Raw genomic sequence first — 6,190 nt, 5'->3', positions numbered from 1 at the left:
ATTTGCATATAGCCATGTTCTGAGCTGGGATGGGGCAGTGAGATAAATAACGGTGATGGATGAAGCCCTGATCTTTGGACTGGGTAAGAGTGGTCTGCTTAATTCAGACACTCTGTTCATCACCACCCCCTTTTCTGAACCGCTGCGCGATAGGCACTCTGCCATATGTGCAGGGTGGGGGGGCGGAACGTGGGAGGAGCAGCTGGGAGGCGGGAGCGGGGCGGCGAATGGGAAGGGCGACACAGGGGAGTGGGCGGGGCCGCAGGGGGGCAGCGGCGGGGAGGTGGCGGGAAACGCGGCAGGGCTGGGCTCAACAAGGGGAGACAGGGGACAACAGCGGACTAAGGCAGAAAAAACTTACAACGTAGGGGAGAAATACAGATGCAGAATACAGGCTACAAACAGCTAACTACAGCGGAACAAAAGTTAACAGGGAGAAGAAGGAGCAGGCAGCGCAGGCAGGGCACAACCAGAAGCAGCGGCCGGGGAACAGGGGCACCGCTGCGGGCAGCGGCCGCACTCGCCTGGAACCAGGGGCACAGCTACGGGCAGTGGCGGCACTTGGCGGGAGCAGGGGCAGCCTGGACTCACACCCGGAGGAGTGAGCTCGGTGCGTGGGGTGACCGGCCCAGAGGGCAGAAAATGCATATATTGTCACATTGATACATCCTGATGAGATCATTATTATATCAGCGGGCTGTTGTGATACCGGCAGCATATTCGTAATTTGATGTCCAACGAATATTGTTTGCTGAATGCAATGCATAGTGCTACAGTGTCACTTTGGTCGCTCAGTTCCTGGACACTTTCTGCAAGTGTCAGTAATTTAAAGTCAAGCTGTGAGTAGCCATCTCCTTCTCCTCCTGGTCCGCAGTCGTCTTGTTCAGGGGCAGTCTCATGGATCTGCCCTACGTTGTACTCTTCGGTCTATTTTTCTGCAGGTGCAAACCATCACCTTTCTTTGAGACTGCGTTGTGTACTTCACTCAACAGCATCAGTAGATGTTGCGTCCCTCTGACACTTTATGATGGGCCCTCATGGATGATAGAAATGGTCTGGTCTGTCCTCTTCTTGACTGCTGTGTTGCACAGGTCCTCTGGTGACAGATGGTAATTACTTTCTGGTACCGTCCTCTCAGGCGTTTGGGCGCTGCCTTGCATCTTCTCCCCTCAATCCATTCATGGCGTTGGTTCACCGTCTGTGGTCCAGTCCACCTAGAACTAAAAAAAACAGCTTTTATTTTTCTCACAATGACCATGTCTCCATAATCGCTTTACAAGTCTTTGCCCCATTGCAGAACATACTAAAGTCAGAGCGCCAGGCCATTTCAGGCCTTTTCCATCAGTTGCTTTTACTAATAATCTATTTTTATTTTTATTTTGGTGCTCATTTACTCCTCCTGGCCTCAAGTTGGAGGGTGGTTTGGGGTATGCATGTTATACTTTATTCCCAAAAACAACCTCTTCAGCATAAATGTAGTCACTAAGTGATCTCCTTTTATCGCTATTTATGCCCTGGTGGGTCTTAACCTTGGAGAGATGGATTTACCTGGAAAACCGCAGTGGTTAAACCCCTGTTAAAAAAGGCCTCCTTGAATCCTGAAGTTCTCAAAAATTTTAGGCATATTTCCTTACTTCCTGCCCCGGCCAAAATACTTGAAACATACATCAACGGTCACCTGACCTCATTCCTGGAGACTCATAAACTTTTGGACGTCTCCCAACATGGGTTCCGTGCAGCCCATAGTACAGAGACGGCCCTCACTGTAGTTGTTAATAACATCAGGTCAGGGGTAGACAGAGGCCAAACCGCTTTGTTGGTTCTGTTGGACCTCACGGCGGCCTTCGACACCCTGTCCCCCTCAATCCTGGTCGACAGACTGAGGGAGATAGGGGTCGAGGGCAGTGCTCTGAATCTCCTTTCCTCTTTCCGGAATCAGAGACAACAAAGAGTAAAACTGGGCAAATTCTTGTCTCCCTCTCAGGCGGTACAATGTGGGGTCCCACAGGGCTCAGCTTTGAGCCCTGTATTGTTCAATATATATGTGACCCCTCTTGCTAAAATTGTAAGATCTTTTGGGTATCAAGTACTTTCTTATGCCAGCGACACCCAGATCATCGTCTCCACCTCCCAGCCTTTACAAGACTCCGCCTCCAGATTTAGAGCATGTATGGAAGCAGTAGCAATATGGATGATACGTAACCATCTCAAACTGAACGGAGAGAAGACCGAAGTCTTGGTCTTTGGAGGGAGTAACGAGTTGTGGAACAAAGATTGATGGCCTGACTCCCTTGGGGATTGCCCCCAGCCGGCACAATCTGCCATGAACCTGGGCGTATTAATGAATCCGGCCCTCTCATTTGACCTACAGGTCAACAAAACAGTGGCCACATGCTGTACCATCATTCGGACACTAAAAAAGATCGCCCCTTATCTGTCCTTGGAGGCACGTAAACAGTCAACGGTAGCCCTGATATCTTCCAGGCTTGACTATTGTAATGCGCTCTATGGTGGCATTAATAAAAAAATGATTCAACGTCTTCAGGTGGCCCAGAATGCCGCTGCTAGGCTGGTTCTCAACCTGCCTAGGCGCTCATCTGCCACTAGGGCCAGAAAAGATCTCCACTGGCTACCTATCCAAGCCAGGATTTCTTTTAAACTTCTAGCCCATATGGCTATATTTGGGTCAGGTTCGGAAGGGATTGAACTGTCTGATCAATCCTCTTTGCCGATCTTTCGTGAACTCTTAAAGACATGGCTCTTCTCCCAAGCCTATTAACCTGACCTTATTCTCTTTCTGTTCTGTTTTGTCTTCTTGTCTGTTATCTGCGCCTTGATGCCCCTTGGGGTTAAGTTCTTGCGCATTATAAATCACCATTCATTCATTCATTCTTTACCGAAGTACTGCGCCCCAGTTGCTGCATTATTCTTCCCTGTTGATACATCTCCATTCATTTTGAAAACATATCCACCCACACCAGCAAATATTTAAATCCATTCACTAGGAAGCAACATGCATCTGCGCATTCATCCTCCCTTGTGCAATATCAGAGGGTCCCTGCTCCAGTCTTGTGAGGGAAAGGAACATACTGGGTGGGGACACAAGCATCTCATCCTGCTAGGCCCATACTCTCTTCATTATTCGTCTCACATCCATCATCAATCCTCCCTCTATGTTCATCTGTTGTTGCAGACCATTGTGCTTTCTTTACATTAGCTTGCAACAATTGTTTCTGTTATGAATCAGTGATACCGCCACAGCTGGCCACAAATAAGAACTACAAAGCATAATGTGAGTTAGTGTAAATGTTAACAGTTTTACCCTTGACTAGTATTAATGCTTTTGTTACACCATACAGCTAATCTTACTGGGTAGATGTTTCAAGTGGCAGAGCTGCACTTCAGCTAATGCTATAGCATACCCTGCTCTATAATCAGTGTCTATCAGTCTGCTGGAGGACCCATCAGTGTACCACTCCTATAGTCTGCCTTTTTTAATGGTATCTAATCGTGGCTAAGTGCAGTTTTCTACAATCTCAACACCAACTTACTTAGGGTCTCATCTGTTTCTAAGAGAATGGATCTCATCAGAATGACCTATTGCAGGTAATACTTTTGCCAAATTAACAGGTTCTTATTATGACATTACAATTAGAGGACATAATGCCATTATAACCTGTGTGCCTGCCAGCAGAAAAATGTTGTGGCGATCCAGACAACAACAACCAGACCAAATGTATCTGCACCAAATGTGGCACCTAGACAATACAAATATAGTCCAACACAATGAGAGCTGTCCTCTCCACCATCACAGCTGCTGACCCTCATCACTGCAGAAAGCAAAGTCACATAGTTGTGTCCCACAAGCCTTTCTTTTCCAGCTGTGTCAACACACCATTGCAGCATCACTTCATTTGCAATGTTAGTTTGCTCTGAAACAGGGATGGAAAGGCAGTTTGAAGTCAGACAGTCCCCATGATGGCGCAGTACACAATGTCTCTTTCAATTTCTTGAAACAGTTTGGAAGTTCATTAGTCATAGCGTCTGCATTCATGGACCTATTGATGGCAGCAGTTCATTATGCCCTGAAACATTTTTATCCTGTCAGGTGATATGCAGCGTGTACCTTGGAATATCACAAAACCCAGGTAAGTCACCTCTTTTTGGCAGCACTGGCATTTTGACAATGAGGCTTTGTGTCTTCTCTCCTGGAGGTAGTTCAACAGAGCTACAGTGTCTTTTGTCACAGGCTTTCACAAGCTTCAAGTGATGGAGATGTCACAAGGTCATCAGCCTACTGCAAGACGATGCTACCACCTTCAAGGCATAGGTGGCCCAAGTCTCTCTTTACTGCCTGTGCATTGACATTGGGACTCACAGTGAACAAAGTGGATTTGGTATCCCAGTATGACGGCAAAGAGGCTTTCTCCCTGTGGATGGACTTTAATGCTAAAACCCACTGAGGAGAGAAACATACTCTGCCTCCACAGGTATAAATAATAATATAGTACTGGTGTCATGCACAACAGGCTCTAAGGGAACCTCAAGTTCATAAGGTAATCATTTTATGGGGGCAGCATGTTATCACACAAAGTCAAAAAGTCACAATCAAAAAAGTTTTATTTGTTAACAATACAGTAAAAGAAACAATTTTAAATACAATGCAAATAATATTTCCCTTTTTTCCTAAAATATAGGTTAAAAAGTGCGGCAGAAGGATAAATATGCTTTTTATACAGTAATTGCAACTAATAGCAACATTTAAAATAAACCATAATAGATAGCCAACAAAGTATTGAAAAATTGGAATATCCTATAACAGACCATTTCATTTGGAGGGGATAAAACAAATATTCTGGCCTCCTGGGCTGAATGAATATTACATTTGATGAATGATGGCCTTAAAAACAGACGCCTTGACCTTTGTAATTCCGGACACACAAATAAAACATGATTAATATCCTGGATTTTAGTATAACATAATTCGTAAATTCTCTCCTCTTTTGGGATTTAATCCCATATGCCAGTAACATCTCTTAAGGGAAACAGATTCATTCTTAAAAGAAGCATCAGTCTTCTAATCCCATGTGGATGATTCCAAATGAAATAAGGTTGTGGCCTTTTCCCCAGGGGACTACCACAAACTAACTCATTTTGGAACTTAGATTTACTTCGAGCAATATCTCTTGCCATGCTAATAGAGCTTGCAGACTTCTTTATGAATAGCTTTAATGCAGATTTTGGCACAGGTGAATTACTATTTAAGCTGAGCGCAAAAAGGTTATTTGCATAAGCAAATGATGTAAAAAATGCTGAATGATCCTTTAGCTTGTCAAAGATTTCCACTCTCAGGGCAACCCTGAGGGAACCTTCATCTCCCAAAGGAGAGCGTTCCCCCACCTCAGGATTGCTGACAGAGCTAAAATAAAAGAGCAGACTAAACCAAATTCCAAGTGTAAAACATGTGGGGTGGCCAGAGAATTTAGAATAAAAATTTAGCAGAAGAACCAGCCTTCAGCCTTGTCAAAGGCGAGCCAGTAATTATTATCCAATACTTCTACAGCATAAATTAATGAGGGCGGAATTTTAACCTTAAATACTGACAGGACATGACCAAAATGACGTCTCCCACAAATTTGATAAAATCTATTCAGAGCTCCAGCCTGGGTGGCGGACTTACCAACACATAATTTAATATGTTCTGAGTCTCGCCCGTTTTTTGCAAAAACCTTTCTAAGATACAGATATGAGTCAACCAATTCTAATTCTTCAGGACCTAAAAACCATTTATACGCTTTCTTTATTCTATGACCTTTTTTACGGAAGATTAACAGCCATGGCCCGTGGAGGGAGTTACAGTGGGGCAGGAAGGTGGGGCGCCCCACCTTCCTGCCCCACTGTAACCCAGCCGTGAACGCCATGGACCCAGCCCCCCACATGCATCCGGTCATGTACCTGCTACTGCACTACCATCAACAGGGCCGCCACGGACGACGCCGCAGGTACGCAAATACACCAATACAACACACAACACACTGTACGACACAGGGTCCAAGTCCACTACAGACACCCTGCTGGGGGTCACAACACATCCACAAGGGCATCCCTATATTACCCACCTGCCAACGAGTCACCCCTCTGCATCCGGGACACACATCGACTGCGAACTAGCAGCAACGTCCCGCTCCCG

This window comes from Lissotriton vulgaris, chromosome 4_1, assembly GCF_964263255.1.
Source record: "Lissotriton vulgaris chromosome 4_1, aLisVul1.2, whole genome shotgun sequence".
Classification (NCBI taxonomy): domain Eukaryota; kingdom Metazoa; phylum Chordata; class Amphibia; order Caudata; family Salamandridae; genus Lissotriton; species Lissotriton vulgaris.
The sequence above is the reverse complement of the archived record's forward strand: the minus strand, read 5'-3'. Positions refer to the sequence as shown.